General features: G+C 40.9%; 1 pseudogene; it reads right to left on the minus strand.

Moving 5' to 3' along the window:
• Nucleotides 1-483: 483 nt before the first annotated feature.
• Nucleotides 484-4,203, minus strand: LOC130089860 (uncharacterized; annotated as a pseudogene).
• Nucleotides 4,204-23,008: the final 18,805 nt, after the last annotated feature.

Genomic DNA, 23,008 nt, shown 5'->3' on the forward strand with positions numbered 1-23,008 from the left:
ATTCTTCAAAGCTCTCTGTGGCTCGCTTTTCTTCCTCGTCATGACGGTTGCATCTAGCAACTACCATAGGGAGCATTTCAGAATAAGAGCGTTTTGCCTCCCGGATTTTGCTGAAAAGTTTAGATTTAGTCAATTTGGTGATTAGTGCTTGCTTTTTGTGCTTCTACTATGATTAACCCTCTACCGCACGCATTATGATAGACCTGTAAAAAAAAAAAAATTGACTCGTTTTATTTTCTTAGAATGGCTTAACTTGAAGTGCTGTAAAAAGAAAATTAGATTTTTTTTTAATTTTAAGGTCCTTTATGATATGTTGCCATACGGCAACAACACTGTGCAAATACATCTACGGATGCTACTGGACACATCTTCAGTGATGTTCCTGGAATCATTGGGTGTTTCGGGTCTTTCAACATCATACACCCTCCTCCAGGTGACCCAGCTGTGGCTGATCAGACCCCAGCTTGTGTCCAGTTGGCAAATCTAGCTACCCTGCCCCCATGGATCTCCTCTCTTGAGGCATAGCCATCTTGAGGCTTTCTCTGCCGCTTCATTGGTATTGCGAATGGCTCTTCTCCTCCTCACCCCAACAATGCCTAACAGACTGAAGGCTCTGAACAGGGATCGTGCTATAAAGCCCCTGCATCCTACCTCTATTGGGAGACACCTTGCTCTCAATCCAGCTTGTCGACACTAGAGGTCTTCTCGGGTCCTAAAAACTGTACCCGACCCGAATCGACCCGAATCACTACTTACCCGAACCCGACGTGCATAAATTATTTTTTTTAAAGAAAAACCCGACCCGAGACAGACCCGATAAAATTAGACCCGAGTCCGACCCGACCTGACGGCATTTCCTTTAGAACCCGACTGGACCCGAACGTTAACGGCATTTACATTGTGCACAGCCTGCAGCCCTGCGTTTCTCAAAAAATGCACTTAACATAGACGCGCAAGTGTAAGCGCGCTGAAGTGCTAAAATGTCAATCACACATCACTGTAACCCATTACGTCCTATGAAATTTGGCATAATGTTATTTACCGGTCCATACGATGATTAGAACCACCATTCGTTTTCCCTGACATTTTTTCGCAATTTCTGTTATCGCCTCCATGCTTTTCTGACAGTGTCGCGTATTTTTAAAATTGATTGACAGGCCTGGCTAAACGACAATTCAAATACTTGCATTTAGTCAAACATCCATCCACATGATGGCGCACTAGTTCTTCTTGGCAAAGGGAGGGGTTGGTTTATGTGGAGCGAGCAACTGAGTAAATAAATGCGGAGGCAACCGTGCTGCTTATTATGCTGATAGCCCATTTGCACGTAGAAGCGCGGATTCGCTCTCTCACTTAGAAAAAGTGAGAGAACGGTGTCATAGAGTTGTTTTAAATACTGCAATTTTCTTAAATGCCCAACATAGTTTAAAAGAATTCGGGTCTTCTCGGGTCCATTTGGAAAAGGCATATTTATTTTAAATTATCCGAGACCCGAGGCCACTAATACCGAACCCGACCCGTGTCCGAGACACTCGTCGGAGTTTTGGACCCGAACCCGCTCGGGTCTCGGGTCGGACCTCGGGTTTTCGGATCCAAGTGGACCCGTGAAGACCTCTAGTCGACACTCGCTTACTAGTCCCTCGTACTCGGCGAGCTTCCTCTCAAACGCCTCTTCCAAGCGGTCTTCCCAAGGGACTGTAAGCTCCAACATGACCACTTGTTTGGTGGACTCAGACAAGAGGACGACATCTGGTCTTAAGGAGTTGGGCACAACCTGGTTGGGGAACTTGAGCTGCTGCTCCAAGTCCACCAACAGCTGCCAGTCCCTCGCCGTGGCCAGGATGCCTGCAGATGTTTTTGCGGCTGGTTTTGGCTGCTCTCCAGCTCTGACAAAGATGATGGCTTGTTTGGAGGGGCGGGAGCGCTTTGACCACTCTACTGCTGTAGCAATGGCTTCAACAATGGCCTTTAGTACTTGGTCATGCCTCCACCTGTACCTTCCCTCTCCCAGTGCCTTTGAGCAGCAACTCAGAATGTGCTCTAGGGTTCCACGCCTGGAGCACAGTGGGCATGCTGGTGACTCCACTTTGCCCCATATGTGAAGGTTTGATGGGCTGGGGAGCACATCGTATACCGTCTGGACAAGAAACTTGATCCGCTGTGGCTCTGCCTTCCACAGCTCCGCCCATGTCACCTTCCTCTCGATCGCGTTCTCCCATCTTGTCCAGGCACCCTGTTGCCTCATTCCTACTGTCCTGCAGGTTCTCTCCTCCTCGACCACTGCTCTCACCTCCTCCTGGACTAGGCAGCGTTTTTTCTTTCCTTTGGTGGTGTCAATGTGAGGAGTTGAAAAGGCACCCAGTCCAGCCCTGCCTCTTGTTACCACCCCCACCAGCCTTTTGTGGTGTAATCTTTCCTCTGCTTGTTGAACAGCCTCCTCAGCCTTCCACTTCCGACCAGTCCTCACTTCAATGCCAGCCGTTGCCACCTTTGGATCACTTGAGTCTCTGTATAGCAGCACTTCTCTAGCTTTTGATACCTTGAACTCCTCTTCCAAGGACTTGAGTGGCAATCGCAGTTTGTTACGTTGCCCATAAAGTGCGATGCTACTTAGACTTTTTGGAAGCCCCAGCCATCTTCTGAGGTGGCTGCTGACCTTCCTCTCTAAGGTTTCCACAGTCGAGAGTGGCACTTCGGAGACGAGTAGTGGCCACAGGATTCTGGGAAGAATGCCATGCTGGTATAGCCAAGCTTTGAACTTCCCTGGCAATCCAGACTGGTCCACTGACTTCAGCCATCTATCCAGCTTAGTGCAGGTTGACTGGATGGATGCGGAGTCCTTCAGGGTGCTGTCAAACACCTTGCCTAAGCTCTTGAGAGGCTTCTCAGTGATGGTCGGGATTGTTACACCTGCGACGATAAACCGGGATTTCTCATCCACCTTTCCTCTTCTCAGTACCATTGATCTTGACTTGGCTGGTTTAAAAAGCATCCGTGCCCACTCCATTAGCCTTTCAAGACCCTTTATAATCCACCTGCAGCCTGGAACAGATTCTGTGGTGACCGTGAGGTCGTCCATAAATGCTCTGATCGGTGGCTGACGTTGAGCTGACTTCGTCTTGGGCCCTCTGCACTCTGGTTCAGCAGACTTTGTGAGCATATTCATGGCAAGGGAGAACAGGATTATGGAGATGGTACAGCCCGTGATAATTCCGATCTCAACCTTGTGCCAGCCTGATGTCACTGCTCCTGAAGAGGCTCTCATCCTAAAATTGTTGTAATAGTCAGCGATGAGGTCTCTGACTCTGCTGGGGACGTGATATTTTGTCAAAGTGAACTGCACAAGCTTGTGTGGTATTGAGCCATATGCATTTGCCAGATCGAGCCACAGCACTGACAGATTGCCGTTGTTCTCTCTGGCCTCTCTGATGAGCTGTGTTACCACTCCTGTGTGTTCCAAACATCCAGACATTCCAGCTATTCCACCCTTTTGGACTGATGTGTCGATAAACCTGTTCTTTGAGAGGAAGGTGCTTAGCCGGTTGGAGACAGCACTGAAGAAGATCTTAGCTTCAATACTCAACAGGGAGATGATGCGGAACTGGTCTATCTTCTTGGAGTTCTCCTCCTTCGGAATCCAGACCCCTTCTGCAACTCTCCACTGTTCAGGAATCCTGCCCCTCCTCCAGATGACACGCAGGATCTTCCACAGGCGCAGCAGGAGTATAGGACAGTTCTTGTACACTTTGTACGAAGTGCTGCTTGGTCCTGGAGCAGAGCTTGCTCGCGCTTTCTTGACAACCTCTCGAACCTCCTTTAGCTGCAGCTCTGACATGTTGAACTGCACACTTGGCCCAGGAGGGTCTATCAGAGTGCTGCACTCCCCTAACTCTTGCTCTCTCGCTGGGTCGCTGTATGTTTCCTTCAGGTGATGATCAATCTCCTCCTGAGAGCAGACCAGCTGGCCACTACGCTTCTGCCCTAGCAGCTCCTTAGTGAACTTAAGGGGTTGGCAATGAATGCAGCTCGCTTTCGGGCTCTTTCGCGGCGGCGCCTCCGGTGCCACTCTGCCCGACGGAGGATCCTGATCTTTTTTCGTAGGATGCTCATCAGCTGTGCCAAGCTAATGCGCTCCTCCTTTCCTGCCCGCCTGTACTGCCGCTTCAGGGACTTCATCTCCTGTCTGATGTTATGGATTCTCATCTCACGTTGGTTATTTGAGTGAGATCCTTTGGAGCCTTCCACTGTTGTATGGAGAACATACAACAGTGGAATACATTTTTTTTTTTTAAAAGCCATTTAAATTAGATTTTTTTCCATAATAGCCTACAAATGCATTGGCAGTATGACAAGCCGTTTTAACTTATTCATTTCCAGGATACTAATTCTTAATATCAACAATTACATTTTTACTAGTTAAAATGATGGTTATTGATATCAGGAATAAGATTTCTATAACAATGGCAATTTTTGATATCAATAATTTAATTTTCACTAGTGACGATGTTAATTTCTGATTTCACGAATGTGATTGTTACTAGTAAGAATTTTAGACATCTAAAATAATATTGATATCAGATTTTCAGATATCAAAAATTATTTTTTTACTGGTAGCAATTCAATTGTTGATATCAAGAATAGACATTTCAACTAGTGACATTTGAATTATTGATATGAGGAATTCACATATTTACTAACAAAGAAATGATTGATATCAAAATTATATTTCTACTAGTAAGAAATCAATTCTTGATATCAACAATTGATTTTGAATGGCAGCCTATGGTGACATTTTACTAGTGAAAATACAATTATAGATATCAATTCAATTCAATTCAATTCAAAGCACTTTATTTGTCCCCAAGGGGAAATTTGAAAGGGCACATTACAGTAGCTTACACAGGCACACTGCACACCATACGTACCACATATCATCATACATAAATCAAAATAAATCAAAATGCGAAAAAAAAAATAAAAAAAAAATAAAAAAATCATCTGTTCCTAATGACGTTCATAAGTCTCAAGAATTCATATCCTGGAAATGAATAAAAGTTCAAACAGCTTTCCATATTGGCAGTCCTTAACCTATGACTAATCAACATTATATCACTAGCATTAATGTTGTTATTGCTACAGCTTAACAGATTGCAGCTGACCTGTCTAGCTAGCTAAACTTTTGCAATAATGTCATTCCACTATTGCACAGTGTTGCCTCTTGGCAACACAGACATTTGATCGATTTACCAAAAACTGATTTCATAAAAACTTTTTTTTTTTGGTGAATATGTCATCATAACTTAACTGAGGTGATGTTTTGATTTTTTTTTTGTGTATGTGATATGGGATGGTCCTTGTTTGTTACTGACGCTTTAGATTGCTTTCAGCAACTACCGACAAGAGACGACAGTCTGTCAAAAATCGCGCCACAGAAAAAAATTGCATGTCATGTGACTTAGCCAAAGCACATCATTGGCTAAACTAAGGTCTCCTCATTCCAACAAAAAACATGAGAATGTTTTCTTAAAGAAACATTGGCAATGAAATGAACACAAAGAGTATGTTGCCATATGGCAACACCATGCGGTAGAGGGTTATGTAGTGAAGGGTTGGTCAAAATCCCTTGCCTCTTCAAATACATATATAATCATATATCATTTTGAATGGTTATATACTTCCTTTATAAAAATCAATAATCAAATATATTCATTATCACATAATAATTTTTATATTCTTGTGCCTGTGAAATTATATTTTCTTAAATGCATGGATGCAAGTAACCAGTTTCTTTTAGGTGCCTTCCAATCTTACTTTGAGATTGCACATAGTACACGCAGGACACGAAGGCCACGCAACCCACAAGGCCGTTTGTCTCTTTCTCTGGGATCAGTAGAAAGGTTAGAGGGTCCTAAAGGCAGCGTGGACACATATGATCCTTCGCTGGACATATGGTCAAGCTATATTGAGCGTTACTATCAAACTTTAATTGTTGTATTAAAATGTATATTTCCTTCCTTGGGAGTAAATACCAGTGATCTGTTTTTCTCCCAAACGAGTGAATGTTTTAGCATTATGTTTTGGTATACTTAACTGATAATAAGGAGCTCAGACTCTCTTCAGCCTTGATGGGAGCTGTTATTTGCTAGTGTCTGTTATGTGTGTGTGTGTGCGTATGACATTCTATGTAGGTTCTGGACGTTCGGACCAGACACCCCGGCGCCCTTCTCTAACCTGCGAGGCCACCACAGACCTAAATCCGATGAGTGGACGACAACTATCTTATTAATGGCGATAGGCACCCCTATCTCCTCAAATGTGTTAAATTGTTTAGGCTTTCATGTTTCTTAGCCAATGAAAATCATTCAACCTGTAAGCAATGACGTAGCTTAGACCTTGGAAATGGTATAACTGCTGTGATCTTTGTAACTGTAAGCGGGGCGGCCTACGAACTCCTATGTGAGTCTTGAAGCTGACTTCTGCTGATGAAAATGCAAACTATCTTCAGTAAAACTTTTCTTTAATTTTTTATAATTCTGACTCCGGGTCTTCTTTCTTCATATCTGGTTCTGGGTCTTTGACTGTATACCCCTTACAGTAGGCTATGTAATTAAATTGTTTCTTTTTTGTCTGATTTAGCTGTGTTTATTGTTGATAAACGATCGGAAGTCTGTACCAGGGTTTTTATTTTGAATATTGACCAGATTCTGTGCCGTTTCTGTGTCTGACTTCCTGCCCGGTTCATCTGCTCTGTGCTCCTTTACGCTGGGATGCTTCTTGGACGCACAGCAGGGCTTCTGGTGTGAGCACAGACATTTAGTAGAAAGGCTGCGATCAGCTCTAGCAGCAAAGCAGACAGAATCAGTAGATATTTGGAGCGAGTCCGGGGTCATGCAAACTTGGTTTAAATGACTTTGTCGCAGGTGGGCCCCGTGATGAAGCTTAGCACTGGCTTAGAGTCTAGCCCCGCCCCTGCTCATGGTGCTTCCCACCCAGCAGATCTGACACTAGCGTACGCCATAATACAGGAACAGGGACAGGAAATTGCAGAGCAAAGTCTAACGCTCTTGATTTTACAAAAGATCTATGATGATAATAGGGCTGAGCAAAAAAATCGATTTTCCGATTAATCGTTTTTTTAAATGTGGTCGATTCAAAATGGATTCTCAACGGCCACGAATCGATTTTTTCCATATTCAGGGCTCGCGGTGCTGCGTCTTCTCACTCTGCACAAGGCAAGCGTCAAGCGCTGCAGGCGTCGATACACACTCGTGTTTAGGAGTCGGGACATGATTCACTTGCACAATCGGGCCAGCATTGCATCGTAACTAACGTTTATCATTTTCACGTCTTTTTTAAGTTTTACCAGTTTAAACATTCAAGCAATTTTAAACTATCCTGTGCTCGCGCACTCGTGCATGTTTTTCATTGCGTGCACATACAGCCTATATCCGCCTCACAAACAGCTCGCCAGTAACAAAAGTTATTTTTCGTGGATTATATCGCTTTAACAGTTAAAAACACGCAAAATGATGTCAAAACTCTGGTCTTGGTGAGTAACCTCGTAAAGACAGTCGGTTATGTCTTAAATAAGCATAAAACGCGTGTGACAGACAGTATAATGAAACAGTAATGGATCCGTGCACTAGTTCTTAAAGTGAACGCAGCCATATGTGTCTGTCATTAATTTTGTTGTCAAAACAACATAATATAGCATTAATTGTAAGGAATCAGAATTAATAGCCTATGTATTTAATTCAGTCAGGACTAAAAGACTATCCAGTGTTATTTTACATTGGATTACTTTATTCAGTTTCTGTAGTATTTCTGACCTACCCAAAAACTTTTCTTTTTATGTCTCTTTATTTGTGTCTTTAGGCCTATTCTATTGCATTTATTTGTGCTACTTTTTTCAATTTAATTCAAAGATTGAAATCAAGCTTCCATGTGTTGCATAAACTCTTAACAAAAAAATTACCCCATTGTAAAAACAAACATTTAGGTGAGATCAATGTAATAAAAAATTGTCTAAAAAATGATAACTGATATTTAGACTGAGATTTGTATTACATCTATAATCATTATAGTCGAATCGAGAATCGAATCAGGAATCGAAATTCGACTCGAGAATCGAAATCGAATCGAACTGTGAGCTTGTGAATCGAAATCGAATCGAATTTGAATATCTGAATCGATACCCAGCCCTAGATGATATAGAAATTAATTGCAATAAAGAATGCGGTCAATATCCCCAAAATATCGCAAATCATGCTTTTTTTTGCTGATGACTTATTAAGGGGAGCTAAGCTTGACTCCCCTGAAGTTTATATGTTTTATAAAGTTTTTTAAATGTGTTAAAAAAACATCAGAATCACTCACCCTGTTCCTGTGAATGTTTGTCAGGTCAGCACCTCACTGGTGTCTCTTCCAAGTTTGTCTGTTAACAGAGAGACCTTCTCCTTTATATTATGGTTACTCCACCCACAGAGTCCTTGGGCCAGACCAGATATCAGAACCATCTTAGTTAAACCCTTTCCACAGAAGCAGCTAGCCTTTCATTTAAATTCTTTAACTCAGTACTGACGTCACGGACTGTGCTGATTGGGATTAAAATTCAAATTGTGCAGTTTTCTGTTCGTTCAGCTGTTTTGCATCTGGTCAAGTAAGCAAGTAAGCATTATCAAAGTAAGCATTATGAGTAGGGGAACATTATTCATATATCTGAATATTATAGTGTCAGTGTGAGTTATAATGGTGGAAAAGTTCAGCTTGCTTAATCAACTATACAGAAACTGACTTCTAGACATATCCACTGGAGTAAAACTGCTCAGATGTATTAAATAAAGGTATACTGTATGTATACCTTATTTTTAGGTATCTAGCCTAAAATGTATGTATACCTTTTTTATACATTTTTAGTTGCATATAACAGCATCAGATTAATCAGATTAAGCATCAACATGACAAAACCTCCTCGCAGAACAGAACATTCTTGTCATGGTTTCAGTACCCAAGAAAGAAAAACACCCTCAAGTCCTCATTCCTTTTAACCGAAGCACATTATTATTAACTAATGCTTAGTTTTGAGGAATTACTGTCAGCACAAATATGAATAATGTCAATGTCTAGAACAAAAGGTTGATGTTCAGTCTCACGCAAGGAAACCAGTAAATGTCATGATAATAATACTGGCAGAACAAGACTAACTATTAATCTGATTATTTTCACTGAAGGAAGAACAAAAGCACTATTATTTTCTGTTAACAGATTTTGATAAACTAATTCATTTTTTATTCAATAAATGTTGATGTGAAAATAAACTAATTGAAAATAAACACCAAGAAAAATATTCTGAAAGATTCTTATAACTTCTGTAATATTTAATTTTAAATATTTTAATACCATTGTAATCAAATAATCATTATAAATACTGTATGATTGTTATTTAAACATGCATTTTCAAATGAATAAATAATATAAAGCATTATATCTGAACCATATCATGGCAATAAATTACAAAAAGAAAAAAATACATGGTGCCTTTAGTCATTTTGTACAATAATTTATGTTTCACCCTGATGTTGATGATTCAGTCTCATGGAATCAGTCTCATCTCTATAAAGATCTAAAACAATGACCGGAAACATGAAAAATCATGTTTATATTGCTTTAAAGGAAAGTTTTGTATCCATTATTGATATTTTCCACAGATAAGCCTCATATAAATGTACAATGTATCTGTAACGAATAAAGTTCGGAAGCAAATGCAAGTAAAAGTCTGTTTATTTAAGAGAAAGTCAATATTAGAAGATCCAAGGGCGGCAGGCTAGCGGCGCAGGGACTCCGATCAGTGGCGTAGCAAGTCAGTCCCGGGCCCATATGCAAAAAAAATGTGTACGGGCCCCCCTAACCCTGCCCCCGAAGTACATGATTCATTTGAAATGGCGTATGTATGACACGCCAATTCGTTTTTCCATTTTTGGCGTGCTATCAACACGCATAATCGCTTTTCAGCGTGTTTATCAACGCCGTTGACTTAACGTTACATTACTGTATATAAATATATGACCTAACAGTTACCCCAACCCCGTCCCTAAACCTACCGTCACTGGGGTTAATACTGTTTATGAGTCTTCCCCTACCATCCTAGGAAAAAAATATTGCTCCACAGATAGATATGAATTTTGCTTCGTTTCGCTCGGACATTTAACGGCGTACACATACACGCAAAAGATGACGGTTCGTTTCGGCGTGGACATACACGCGGATAGCTCAAAATGTGTATAGATAACACGCCACTTGACTTGAAAGTGGCGTGTATGTTTACGCAAAGTCATGATGTCATGTTGCATTTATAGACGTTCACTGTAGTGTATCAAGAAAATACCATACCAAACAATACCATAAAAAACACTCTCCCCAACAACTTTTCACAACCAGAACGAAACAAAAACAAGTCTAAAACCAACCAAGGCTCAGCCAATGTCAATAATAAACTACTGATCTTGGCACCGCGGCCCAAAATGTAAAAAAAAAACATAAAACTACTTACTCATTTAGTTGCATTCTCCGGGCCTTTCTTTCGGCAAATTCATCCACGAGCACGATGTCATTGGTGTTTAATTCATGGCTTTGTGCATTCTCAATGGAAATAATTGCCAGTCCCGATAGTCTGTTTATTAGCTTCAGTTTTGAAAATGAGGGCTCCGCTGAAGCAACAGTAGGGATGATAAGAAAGAGAACTAAACCGGTCTATTTTAGGTAGTTTTTGTGTCGCAACTAACATCTCCACCTTCTTTTTTCTCTTTAAGGCCCCACTTTTATGTTTGTATTTTTCCATCCTTTAATGTTCAATTAGCTAGCGTCTAGTAACCTCTCTCACACTGTGTTTTCTTTTTTTAATTTGACGCGGCGATGCCGTAAAAAATGACGGTACAGTTCTACGGCAGCCGCGGGGTGCAAAAAAATCATAAACGCATAATAAATTCACACAAGAAATGACGGAGAAATTAGACATTATAGAGAAACAAGAAATTATTACACATGACATGCATACAAAAAAATATATTTATTGTGGCTACACTTTAAAAATGAATTAACTCGTTTTAATTAAAAGTTCCCCATGGGTGGGCCCCCTATCGGCCCGGGCCCATTTGCACGTGCATACCCTGCATGCCCAGACGCTACGCCACTGACTCCGATGGTCAGATGTAAACCAGGTGCAAGAAGTGGTGAGAGTGACGATCAACACAACGAATCCAGGACATCCACGGGAAACACGACAGGAACAACGAAGGACTGAGACTGGAAACGTAGAGGGATCAACACCGAACACCAACAAACAACGATCTGACAATGGAGATGAGAAGTTGATGAGATTATAAACAACAGAGACACGAGACAAGAAGAACACATAGGATTTACCAACCGTGACAGTATCCTTGTGAGTCTTGGGAATGTTTTCCTTGACAAATTAATAAGTGATGTGTAACATTCATACATATTGGTTTGTTTTGATTTTTTTCTGATTTCGGGCCATTTTAGGGAAATATGATTGGTTTGTTTGCTAATTTCTGTTCATGCACAGATAATTCTTCATCAGCTGAATTTGAGCAGTAAAAAGTCTCTTAAACCACACGTCTGGTTATAGAAACTCAGATCAGTGTCTAGTTTCAACAAAACTAGAATAAAAAGTTTTATTAAAGAGTTTTTACAATAAGGGTTTTTAAAGAGTTTGATCAAAAATAATAATTAAATATAAGTAAATAAAATGTATTAATGTGAATACATGGAACACTTAATATAAATAGGCCTATATGTTTCTCAGTTTTATCTGAAGTCACGTGATCACCTGTTTCCTTGAGCAACGGCTTCATCTGCAGGTCATTCATGAGTCTGTCATAACAGTGAACTCGCTTCATGTCTTTCTGAGGTGTGATACAGTATATCACTTGCTTTTCCTCATGAGCAGGACTTATTTCAATCTTTCAGACATTTGTACTAGTTTGATTATTATGCTTGATTAATTATAATTAAAATTACTGTCATTTGGTTTGATAGTGAGGAGGATCAGGAGAGAGATGAGTGAGAGTAGTAGAGCCTTCGGTAAGCAGAAATACTTTAAAAACACAAAACATACTCGATTACTAACGTAACCTCGGTTCCCTAAGAGACTAAAACACCAGATCTCACTTGAGCACACAGAGATCTTTGCCTTTTTGACAAGTTATATACAGCATAATTCTCTGTGCTATATTCCGGTTTTATCATCACAAAAATACGCAATTTTGGCTTAGCCCATATATCGTCAGCCCACTGCTCTTTGTCTTTAACAAACAAAATAGTACTTTAACAAAGTAGTAGTGTAATGTAGACTGAGACACTATATCACAACTAAAGGAGGTTTGAGTTGTTCTTTGTTCAATTTGCACACTGAATATTGGTTGGAGATCTTATTTTTGAACTCTCAAAGTGTCCCAGATTGGTGAGTAAAATGCACAATTTTCCTCCGGGGGGGGATGGGCATAAATCTTGTTAAACCCACCAGATTTAACAAAAGATCCTGTGGGAAACACTGGTATTGCTTTGCCAATGCAGCTTGTTTTAGGATTCATCACTGTGGAGCAGGGGCGGAGTGGCAATCGGGAGAGTCTGGAGTTTCCCCGGTGGGCCGGTAGTGTTTCGAGGCCGGTAGTGTTTCGAGGCCGCGAGGGCCGGTCTGATAATAGTTATACATTGCAAGTTTTTTTTTTACATTTTCGATAACGGAGCGTATGTTTGCACTAAGTGCCTGTCTTTTTAGCAAAAAGACGCCCGTCACGAAATAGCCACAGTGGCGTACGGCGTGAAGTGCTGGAAAGCAGCTTTTGACGCGTTCAACCCGAGTTCGAATCCGCCTTTTGCCGAACTCTTTTGGGCTCTCAAAGAGCACCAGATTGATGCATTTAACCTTAAAATGTACAACATTTTCTTGCGGGGGAGCATGCCCCCGAACCCCCCTAGAGGCACAGAGGTCCACCCAACAAAATCCTATATTAAAGAACAACCATTTATGAACTTTACTCCAGCATAGTACAACAAAGTTCCTTTTAAGTCAGTAAAACTGTAAATGCCGTATTAAAATGTCCTTGGACAAAATATACATTTGGCCTGGCTAAGAGGGGGCCTACAAGACATTGTGCCCAGGGGCCTCTGAACTCTTAATCCGGCCCTGCCGGCGACGAGGGCCGGTGGTCTACGAAATTTCCCGGTAGATTTTTGGGTCCCACTCCGCCCCTGCTTTTATTGTATTAATAAATGACAATTTGGGAGTTATTTCATCTGTTAACTCTCACTCATTACATGGCATTAGTGGTATTAAGGAATAGGAGTTGGTATATAATAAAGGGTGTGCAAATATGGGTGGTGTTTTTGATCATATATTGTGGGCCAGTCTGGGCCAAAATGCCAGGGCCGATTTTTTGTCCCAGTCCGTCCCTGTGTGGGACTGAGAGTAAATGGATGGCAGCTGCGATTTATATCTTTCATATAAATATCTGATGTTTGATAGTGACAGTGTTGGGGAGTAGTTAACTACAAGTAGCGACGCTACTAACTTAACTACATTTTTCAGTAGCTTGGCAGTAGCTCAGTTGCTTTTTAAACAGTATAGCTTTTCCAGTAGCTAACTGCTTTTTGCAGCAAGTAGCGGTGTAGCGCGAGCAAAAGCTACATTGCGTGTTGTTGAGCCTGCGCGAATCAGCGCGATGCAAGGATATTCTTCTTCTTGTTAGATTACAAACTAATTTTTTTGCCAGTACCACCACCTGTTGTTTAATCACGCATCTTGCGGCTAACGGTTCACTGACGTACAGAAGACCTCAAGCAAAAATTTAAGGACGCACATACAGGTGATTAATGGCCATTTGAAATGTATTAATTATCCTGCTTTATTGCTCTCTATGTTACATCAAATTTCTATTTCTGATTTAATTACATTGAACCGCCATGATCTGTCCGCCAGTTTGGTAATGAACATAAAAGACCACTAAAGTTTGCATCATCGTGTTTGTCAGTTGAACAAAAAATGTAATCTTAGTTTTTTTATCGCACGACAAAGGCTTTGATCTAATTAAATTGGTGTATAGATTTGTTGTGACTGGTTTCAGAGCAAACCGAACTGTGCTCACAAGCAGCTTGTGATTCAGGTTATTCTTTCACAGTAAATTCTGCGAGCTCCATCACTGCATGTGAGCGAGTTTAACGTGCATTGTCAGTGCCACATGTGAGCGCTTGTTCAATGTATTTTCTTGCCAAAATGCAACCATCTCACAATCGGTATTTTTGAGAAAAAGTCTATACATGCAATTTACGTTGGATGTATATATTTTGTTCTTGCAATGTTGTATTTGTTGCAATTTTGCACTTTTGACACACAGTCTGAGATATTTGAGTTTTGTGTGTAATAAAACAATAAAAATCATAATTGTATTGCATTGTTTTAAACACTAAATATTTTACTTAAAACATTCCTCAGACACTTATTCAGTTATTTATAATATATGTTGTTCAAAAAAAGCAAAAGTAGTTTCAATGTAGCTAGCTACTTTTTGATCGTAACTTGTAGTGTAGCTAACTACTTTTCCAAAAGTGTAGCTTGACTGTAGTTTAACTACTTTAACTAACGAGTAGCTTGTAGCTTGTCAAACTACAGTTTCAAAGTAGCTTCCCCAACACTGGATAGTGATATAGATTTTTCTTGTTATAAACATTTTAAAAACATTTCTTTAAGAGCTTTATGAATAAAACTGCTGCCAGTTAGCAGGAAAATCCAATAAAATATGCTTAATATTCAATAGTATCCTACAGAAGTCGTATGGTGTCTCTTCCATCACTGAAAACTCTTATTACAGTTTTTTTCAATTGTTTACACGCAATTTTGAAAACCAGGTTCTTTTTTTCAAAATATAATCACAATTATCCAAAACCACACTCAATTTGCATAATTCCTAGATTGTTTGCAAAATGACACACTTCTGTCAAAACATATACACATGTTTGTGAAAATGCTATTAGTTTTCATTTAACCAACACAGTCCTCAATGATCAGACACTATTGCACCCAGTTTCACACTGCTGTGATAAATAAAAAACACATTTAAAAAAAAACTATTTTTCGGAAATATCATGTGCTAGATTTTTGGCCAGAGATTGTTATGTAAGGGATCATTTAGATGAAAAAAAAAGAAAAAAAGTGACAAACCCACAACATTCTTCATGATGAGTTTGAGATATAGAGAGAATGTACACAAATATGCCTACTATAAACTTACCAAGCACTGCACAACACTGATGCTGCAGACTGAATATTTCAAGTATTTATTTCAATACTTACAGTATTTCTTACCATAATCAGTTACAGGAATCAACCAACAATGAAATCAATGAAACAAATAAAATCTGTAGACAAATAAAAATACTAGAAGAATAACTACTGTAAAAGCAACAAGAATACTGTAACTGTTCAGTTACAGTATCAAGCAGAGATTTGGTTGATCTCTTTGTCCAGCTCCATCAGCGTCAGTCCATGGTTGATAACATGGTCAATAAGTGTTGCACGGATTTCTTGAGTCAAATTTGGTCCTTGTCTTCTTTATTCATGTTCTATCAACTCTTCAAGTCCTTCTCTACCTCTTCCTCTATCTCCTCTTCCTCTACCTGGGCCTCTTCCTCTACCTGGGCCTCTATCTCCTTCTCCTCTTCCTCTACCTGGGCCTCTTCCTCTATCTCCTCCTCCTCTTCCTCTACCTCCTTCTCCTCTTCCTCTATCTCCTCCTCCTCTATCTCCTTCTCCTTTTCCTCTACCTGGGCCTCTTCCTCTATCTCCTTCTCCTCTTCCTCTACCTGGGCCTCTATCTCCTTCTCTTCCTCTACCTGGGCCTCTATCTCCTTCTCCTCTTCCTCTACCTCCTTCTCCTCTTCCTCTACCTCCTTCTCTTACTCTACCTCCTTCTCCTCTATCTCCTTCTCTTCCTCTTCCTCTATCTCCTTCTCCTCTTCCTCTATCTCCTTCTCCTCTTCCTCCTTCTCCTCTTCCTCTTCCTCTACCTCCTTCTCTTCCTCTACCTGGGCCTCCTCCTCTATCTCCTTCTCTTCCTCTACCTGGGCCTCTATCTCCTTCTCCTCTTCCTCTATCTGGGCCTCTATCTCCTTCTCCTCTTCCTCTATCTCCTTCTCCTCTTCCTCTACCTGGGCCTCTATCTCCTTCTCTTCCTCTACCTCCTTCTCTTCCTCTATCTCCTTCTCCTCTTCCTCTACCTGGGCCTCTATCTCCTTCTCCTCTTCCTCTACCTCCTTCTCCTCTTCCTCTATCTCCTTCTCCTCTTCCTCTACCTCTTCCTCTATCTCCTCTTTCTCTACCTCTTCCTCTATCTCCTCTTCCTCTACCTCTACCTCTTCCTCTATCTCCTCTTCCTCTACCTCTTCCTCTATCTCCTCTTCCTCTACCTGGGCCTCTTCCTCTACCTCCTTCTCCTCTTCCTCTACCTCGGCCTCTTCCTCTTTCTCCTTCTCCACTTCCTCTATCTCCTCTTCCTCTACCTCGGCCTCTTCCTCTATCTCCTTCTCCTCTTCCTCTACCTGGGCCTCTTCCTCTATCTCCTTCTCTTCCTCTACCTGGGCCTCTATCTCCTTCTCTTCCTCTACCTGGGCCTCTATCTCCTTCTCCTCTTCCTCTATCTCCTTCTCTTCCTCTATCTCCTTCTCTTTCTCTACCTGGGCCTCTTCCTCTATCTCCTTCTCCTCTTCCTCTATCTCCTCTTCCTCTATCTCCTTCTCCTCTTCCTCTACCTCCTTCTCCTCTTCCTCTATCTCCTTCTCCTCTTTCTCTACCTGGGCCTCTTCCTCTATCTCCTTCTCCTCTTACTCTACCTTCTTCTCCTCTTCCTCTATCTCCTTCTTCTCTTCCTCTACCTGGGCCTCTTCCTCTATCTCCTTCTCCTCTTCCTCTATCTCCTTCTCCTCTTCCTCTATCTCCTTCTCTTCCTCTACCTGGGCCTCTATCTCCTTCTCTTCCTCTACCTGGGCCTCTTCCTCTATCTCCTTCTCTTCCTCTACCTGGGCCTCTTCGTCTATCTCCTTCTCCTCTTCCTCTACCTAGGCCTCTTCCTCTATCTCCTTCTCCTCTTCCTCTATCTCCTTCTCTTCCTCTATCTCCTTCTCTATCTTCTTCTCCTCTTCCTCTACCTGGGCCTCTTCCTCTATATCACTCTCCTCTTCCTCTACCTGGGCCTCTTCCTCTATCTCCTTCTTCTCCTCTATCTTCTTCTCCTCTTCCTCTATCTGGGCCTCTTCCTCTATCTCCTTCTCTTCCTCCATCTACTTCTTCTCCTCTCTCTTCTTCTCCTCTTCCTCTACCTGGGCCTCTTCCTCTATCTCCTTCTCTTCCTCTACCTGGGCCTCTTCCTCTATCTCATTCTCCTCTTCCTCTTTCTCCTTCTCCTCTATCTCCTTCTCCTCTTCCTCTACCTCGGCGTCTTCCTCTATCTCCTTCTCCTCTTCCTCTAATTCAATTCAATTCAATTCAAATTTATTTGTATAGCGCTTTTCACAATACATATTGTTTCAAAGCAGCTTTACAGAAAGTGCATTTCAGAAATGTACATAGAAAAATACAGTTAGTTAATCATCATGTATTAATTTATAACATGTCGGCGGCGTTGAGTCGTCTCTTCACAGGCGTCGAGTCGTCTCATCGCAGGTGTTGGGGCATCTGAAGTCTCCGTGAGAGGCTGGATACAAACTGGAGCTGACGAACGCTATTTACCTCGGGACTAGCGTCCCGAGATAACAGCAGAAAAGCAGATGGGAAATAATTAGCGTAGCTGCTGTTCATAATATTAATGCATTCGATCTGATTCAACAGTGGTATAAAAGGTAAGCATTATGTGAATGCTTGGCTGAAGAGATGCGTCTTTAATCTAGTTTTGAACTGGGAGAGCGAGTCTGAGCAACGAACAGTATCTGGAAGGCTATTCCAGAGTTTAGGAGCTAAATGTGAGAACGCCCTCCCTCCTTTAGTGGACTTAGATATCCTAGGAATGACCAGAAGCCTCGAATTTAGGGATCTTAAAGAACGCGATGGATTGTAGGGTGATAGAAGGTCCATTAAATACACAGGAGCTAAACCATTTAGGGCTTGATAGGTCAGTAGTAATACTTTGTAATTGATACGGAACTTAATAGGTAACCAGTGTAGAGATGATAAAATTGGTGTTATATGATCATATTTTCTTGACCTAGTAAGAACTCTAGCGGCTGCATTTTGCACTAATTGTAGCTTGTTTATTGAGGATGCAGGACAACCAGCTAATAAAGCATTACAGTAATCTAGTCTCGAGGTCATGAATGCATGAACTAACTTTTCTGCATCAGAGACAGATGGCATGTTACGTAATTTAGCAATGTTTCTAAGGTGGAAAAAGGCAGTTCTTGTAACATATGAAATATGATTTTCGAAAGACAAGTTGCGGTCTAGTATAACACCCAGGTCTTTTACCGTAGAGGATAAAGTAACAGTACATCCTTCTAAATTAAAGTTGTATTGTAAGAGATTTTGTGGGTAGTTTTTTGGACCAATAAGTAATACCTCAGTTTTATCTGGATTTAATAGCAGGAAATTACACGTCATCAAGCATTTTATATCTTTAAGACACTCTGTCAATTTAGATAAGTTAGTGTTTTCATCTGGCCACGATGAAATATATAATTGAGTGTCATCAGCATAGCAGTGGAAATTAATTCCATGTTTTCTTATAATATTACCAAGTGGCAGCATATATATTGAGAATAGCAGAGGGCCTAACACCGATCCTTGCGGCACTCCATAGTCTACTGACGTTATCTTCGATTTTTCCCCATTTAAACAGACGAAATGGTAGCGGTCAGATAAGTACGATCTGAACCAGCTTAATGCCGCCTGTCCCTGAACACCAGTGTAGTTTTGTAGTCGATCCAAGAGTATTTTATGATCGATAGTGTCAAACGCAGCGCTAAGATCGAGTAGAACTAGTATTGAGATACAGCCTTGGTCAGAAGCTAAAAGTAAATCATTTGTAATTTTAACTAGCGCAGTTTCTGTGCTATGATGCGGTCTTAATTTCTGACTGAATTTTTTTATATATCTCATTTTCTTGCAGGAAAGAGCACAATTCAGCGGACACAGTTTTTTCTAGTATTTTGGACATAAATGGAAGATTTGAAATGGGTCTGTAATTTGCTAAGTTATTTGGATCTAATTGCGGTTTCTTAATAAGAGGTTTTATTACTGCCAGCTTGAATATTTTTGGAACATGACCTAAAAATAAAGACGAGTTAATAATATTGAGAAGAGGCTCTTCCACTACAGGTAACACTTCTTTCAGTAGTTTAGTGGGTATTGGATCTAATAAACATGTTGTTGGTTTAGATGCAATGATAAGTTTATTTAGCTCTTCCTGTCCTATAGTTGTAAAGCGGTATAGTTGTTCCAGAGGGGCCATAGTTGAGGCTGAATCATAAGACACCATAGAGGATTGTACATTTACAATTGTGTTTCGGATGCTTTCTATTTTCTCATTGAAGTAATTCATAAAATCATTACAACTATACTGTAACGGAATATTTTGCTCTGGTGATGTCTGTTTATTTGTTAGTCTAGCCACGGTGTTAAATAAGAACCCTGGATTATTTTGGTTATTTTCTATTAGTTTGCGGAGATGCTCAGCCCTGGCTGCTTTAAGAGCCTTTTTATAACGTGACATACTGTCTTTCCACGCGATTCTAAAGACCTCTAAATTAGTTTGTTTTCATTTACGCTCTAGGTTACGAGTTTCTCTCTTGATAACATGTGTTGTACTATTGTACCATGGTTCTTTAGTTTTCTCTCTAACCTTTTTTGATCTAATTGGTGCAACAATATCTAATGTACTAGAGAAAATGGTGCTCAAACTGCTGGTCATTTCCTCTAGTTCATCTGTTTGTTTGGGTTCACTGAGCAGCTGAGATAGATCAGGTAAGCTATTTGAGAATCTATCTATAGTGGTCGGAAGGATTGTTCTGCCTGGTCTATAACGTGGCGCAACATGACAAATTTCAGCAGTGCGTAGTATGTAGAAAGCCTCTATACTAATATACCCCATGAACGAGGATTAGATGCCCTTAGGATTTTATCTCCAAGATCGCACTGATCTCCCCCCCAGTAATTTTATCTGTGAATTGGCCTCGCTAGTCCTTAAGCTAAACTATTTTTCCTTTGTAGGGGATTTTTATTTACAGCTAAAAGGCACATCACTGGGCTCGAAAGTTCGCTCCAGACTTTGCCAATTTATATATGGGTATGTTTGAGTGTAATTTTGTCTTTAATCCGGACAGGAGCTAACCTGACTCCGCCAGATGGATTTGCTCCGCATATCCATCTGGAAACCTTCCGTTGAAGTAGTTTTGGTAAGGAGCGAAAATACTGGTTAGCTGATTGGCCTATGTTGGTGATAGACGGGCCAAATCAACCAATCAGATCAACGAAGCATATGACGTACTAACAGAGCGTATCTTTTCCTCTGAGAAAAGCCTCCAGAGCAGTGTTTTGCTCTTCTTTCAGTGAAGAAATACTCTGTAATTCCGATAAAACTTGCTCGATAGCCACGCTGATGCTAGTTTCATCCGCTGAAGCCGACATGTTCTTTAGACTGAACTGACGCGCTTCTCGTTGCGTCACACCTCAACCCGCCTCAAAGCCAACGCTGATTGGACGTTCGTTTGGTGAACTGCTCCCAAATTTTCTTTAACGGAAAGTATCCAGACTGATCTGCGAGTGAAACCTTGAAAGCTCGCGAGATCAGGATGGTCTCACGAGGCTAGACAGGAACCCCTTTTGTCAAAAAATTCTGAAGTGGTACAGATATCTTGATGATATATTTTGTCTTTTTCAGGGGAAAAGGGAAGAACTCATGGATTTTGTGTCTTTTTTGAATGATGTGTATGCTGATTTAAAATTCTCAATTGAATATGATCTACAACGTGTATCTTTCCTTGACATGTGGATAGAGTTAAAAGATGGAGGCCTCATTACCACACTTTACAGGAAACCCACTGATCGTAACACCCATCCTAAAGCCTTGAAAAATGGCCTACCTAAGAGTCAGTTTTATAGACTGAGGCGCATATGCCATTCTGATGAAGATTACATAGAAAAGTCTTTGGAAATGAAACAAAGGTTTATAGAAAGGGGTTATTCTGCTCAGTGTGTTGATAACGCCCATCAGGCTGCCCTGTCGAAACCAAGGCAGATTTTATTGACTAAGAGTATCCAGAAAGAAAATAATTTTTCAGTAACCTGTATTACAACCTTTACCCCTCGGGCTCACATGTTTAAGAGTACCATCCTCAAATATTGGCACATTTTGACCTCAGACCCAGCTCTCACTCAACATTTCAAAGATCCACCCCTCTTCGTTTTTAAAAGAGGGCCAAACCTACGAAATAAATTGGTTAGAGCCAATATATTACCAAGTCCTAGACAGACACTTTTGGGTCCCCTCAAACATGGAAATTACCCTTGTGGCAACTGTGCTCAGTGCCACAACACGTGGAAGACAAACACTTTCACACATCCTAGAACAGGGAACTCTTTTCCAGTAAGAGGGGTTATCACATGTAACACTAAAAATGTTATATATATGCTTAAATGCACATGTGATATGATCTATATTGGTAAAACTATTCGTCCTCTGAAGCAAAGAATCAGCGAACACAAAAGTTCAATAAGACGAAATGATATGAATTATCCTGTTGCCCGCCACTTTAATAACCACTCACATCCTCTGTCCTCCCTTAGGTTTCAGGGAATAGAACAGGTTACTTCTCAGAGAGGGGGTGATGTAGACAGGCGACTATGTCAGAGAGAGCTGTATTGGATCCACATGTTAGAAGCTCTACAACCACTGGGCCTTAATGAGGATTTTGATATGAGTGTGTTTCTTTAATCTCATTATTATAGACTATTCTATGCTTTATGATGGGTATAGCCTGATATTTGCATGGAATAGGTTTATGTAGTGTAATGATTTTCTTGGTATATTCTTTATTATTTGAAATCTTGATGTAATTTATGTGTTTTGTTTTCAGTAGACCCTGTGCCTAAGGCTATATTTGATATAGGTTATGTTGAACTACATTTCCCATGTTCCCTATCCCTGTAGCCTTAGCCATGTAAACACAGGTGTCTGGCATCATGCAATCAGGAGAGGTGATTGACAAGGGCCTTTTTGTATGGCCTCATTCACTTTGTTTGTATGCCTGAAGAAGGTCGCAAGACCGAAAGCTTGCTAATAAATTGATTTTGCACAGTGTTTTGAGTGTGCGGCTGCTGTATTTTTACTATTAGCAGTGCGTAGTATAAAAGTTACCATGTAATGATCAGTGAGATCGTCACTTTGCGGTATAATATCTATATTGGTTGGATTGGTTCCGTATGATATAATTAAATCTAGTGTATGCATAGCTGCCAACTCTCACGCATTGGCCGTGAGACACCCGCATTTGATTGGTTTCACACGCTCACACGCCACACTCCCGATTTCTCACGCTGAAGTGTCAACCCGGGCGGTCAAATGCCTGGAAGATGAGTTTATCTATATATCTACCTGTTGAGCCACTCGTGATCGACTAGTTATACCGCAAATTCGTTAAAAATCTCCCGTTATCTAGAGCGAGCGTGCATGCGAGACAGAGATTGTGCTCCAAACCGCGTAGAGCGAGCGAGAGACCTTGCGCGAGCGAGACCCCCCCCCCCCCCCCCGTCAACAAATCTCACGCCGAGCAAAACTCAAAAGTTGGCAGGTATGGTATGATTTAGACGATGAGTGGGACCACTGACGTTTTGCTTGACCCCAAAGGAGTAGGGCTGGGCAAAAAAATCGATTTTTCGATTAATCGTTTTTTAAAATGTGGTCGATTCAAAATCGATTCTCAACGGCCACGAATTGATTTTTTCCAT

Source organism: Rhinichthys klamathensis, unplaced genomic scaffold (genome assembly GCF_029890125.1).
Source record: "Rhinichthys klamathensis goyatoka isolate OS25496 unplaced genomic scaffold, OSU_Roscu_1.1 h1tg000138l_1, whole genome shotgun sequence".
NCBI classification, from domain to species: Eukaryota; Metazoa; Chordata; class Actinopteri; order Cypriniformes; family Leuciscidae; genus Rhinichthys; species Rhinichthys klamathensis.